The sequence below is a fragment of the Anopheles gambiae genome, assembly GCF_943734735.2.
Source record: "Anopheles gambiae chromosome X unlocalized genomic scaffold, idAnoGambNW_F1_1 X_unloc_21, whole genome shotgun sequence".
Taxonomy (NCBI): Eukaryota; Metazoa; Arthropoda; class Insecta; order Diptera; family Culicidae; genus Anopheles; species Anopheles gambiae.
Window position 1 is genome coordinate 65,001 of NW_026902628.1, and position 2,500 is coordinate 67,500.

The window sequence follows — 2,500 nt, forward strand, 5'->3', positions numbered from 1 at the left end:
GCAGAAATGCTATAAGTGTTGGAAGGTAGGCCATACGAGCTACCATTGTAGGGAACCAGACAGAAGTAATCTGTGCTGGAAATGCGGTTTGAGTGGACACAAGAAGCAAGCTTGTACCAACTCTGTCAAGTGTTTGGATTGCGGTACGAGGTCACAGAACCTTCACGCAACGGGCAGTTATATGTGTCCTAGAAGGCGAACGATTAGATCATAATGGTTAGGTTGCTACAACATAACCAGAATCATTGTTATGCTGCATTTCAATTAATGTGGCAAACGATTAGGGAAGAATCTGCGGATATAGTGTTGATTGCAGATCCGTATCTGGCAACAACCAACGTCAAAGTGTTACGCAATGACGATAACACAGCAGCGGTAGTGGTTAACGCGGACTTACCAGTTAAGGTAGTCAGTAAGGCTCTGAAGGGTTTAATGATAGTTGACATAGGTGATATGCGAGTGGTTAGCGTTTACGCGCCACCTAGATTTAGTATGGAAGAGTTCCAGAACATGTTGGATAACACGGTAATGGCCGTAACCGGTATCCACAAATTCGTTATCGGGGGGGACTTCAACGCTTGGTCAGCAAGTTGGAACAACCAACTTGGCGAGCGTGGAGAAACCCAGAAACGAAGAGGTGAGTTGGTCTTATCAACCTTTGCGCAGATTGACGCAATTTTATTGAACGACGGCAGCACCCCAACTTATGTTGGACCAGGGCGTACGTCAGTAGTTGATCTTACTTTTGCGAGCAGAACAGTTGCAAGATCATTTCAGTGGGAGGTGTTATCTAGCTATATGAACTCTGATCATCGTGCAATACGAATAGATCTTGAGACGCAAAGCGTGCGTAACTTGTCCCGACCCATAACGGGATGGAGCATCAAGTATTTTAGCAAAGATATATTTGAAGTTATGATGCAAGCCGCTTTTGAGACCGAGGTCACAACAAGCGAAGACTTAATGCGTATACTTGTCACGGCGTGTAATGCGACGATGACTAAGCGTAAGAGGTACACTCCTAACAAGAGTGCATTTTGGTGGACGCTAGAGATTGAGGCACTTCGCAAAGAGTGCAAACACCGCGATCGATTAGCGCAAAGAGCATTCAATACTGATCTCTATTCTTCTTTTAGGGACGAGTTCAAGGTGGCAAGGAATGCCCTCAAGCGATTGATCAAGCATACCCGACAGAGGAAGTGGAAAGAGTTCCTGGGAACAGCGAACAACGCATCATTTGGTATTGTATATCATACGTTCAAGAAAGTGGCCGAGGGTTCGATTGGACCCCGAACCATGACATTGGACGAGTTTAGGGAAGTGGTGAGCGAGCTTTTTCCTACTCACCCAAACACGGTGTGGCCTGAATATCGTATCGATCAGCCACGAGAGTTTGAAAGAATTACTAATGATGAGATTCTTGCGGTTGCCAGGAGACTACCTAACAAGAAGGCGCCGGGACCAGATGGTATCCCGAATGAGGCGCTGAAAGTTGGTATGTTGACTGCAACCGCGGCATTTTGCAGGGTTTACCAAGGCTGTTTAGAGAACGCGAAGTTCCCCGATGAGTGGAAAAGGCAGAGGTTGGTGTTAATACCGAAGCCGAACAAACCACCAGGGGAACCGGGTTCGGTTCGCCCCATTTGTCTACTAGACGGGGCAGGTAAAGGTTTAGAACGCATCATAGTGCAACGGTTAAATGCACACATTGAGGAGGTCAACGGACTGTCTGACGACCAATTTGGTTTCAGAAGTCGTCGATCAACAGTTGATGCGATTCAACGGGTAGTGGACATTGTTTCGGTAGCTAGAAGCAGAAACCGATACAGTGGACGGTATTGTGCAGTTGTTACATTAGATGTTACTAATGCTTTTAACAGTGCTTCGTGGTTGGCGATTGCAAATGCTTTACAGAGAATTAACACTCCTAAATATCTTTATGATATCATTGGTGATTATTTTAGGAATCGTGTGCTGATGTATGATACGACAGATGGACCGGCAGAGATTGCAGTCACATCGGGTGTACCTCAAGGCTCGGTACTTGGCCCAACGTTATGGAACCTCATGTACGACGGAGTCCTACGAGTTGCAATGGTGGAAGGTGCACGGATTATCGGCTATGCAGACGATATAGTGTTGTTGGTGGAAGGTAATTGTGTTGATGATATTGAAATTCTCGTTTCCAGCCAGATTCGCATCATCGACAGATGGATGACCGACAACGGATTAAAGATAGCCCCGACCAAGACCGAGTTTATCATGGTAAGTTCCCATCAGAGGATACAGCACGGGGCTATCAGGGTAGGTGATCACGTAGTACATTCGTCGCGCAGCTTAAAGTATTTGGGGATGGTCTTAGATGACCGCCTCGAATACACTTCACACATCAGGTATGCGGTGGAGAGAGCGACGAAGCTATGGACCACCTTGGTAAGGATGATGCCTAATAAGGCTGGTCCGAGTAGTCATGTTAGGCGAGCAATTGCTCTTACTGTTG

At 46.5% G+C, this 2,500-nt stretch overlaps 1 pseudogene; it reads left to right on the plus strand.

Moving 5' to 3' along the window:
• LOC133394591 (large subunit ribosomal RNA) overlaps positions 1 to 2,500 on the plus strand; it is a 9,181-nt pseudogene that overhangs the window by 4,186 nt on the left and 2,495 nt on the right.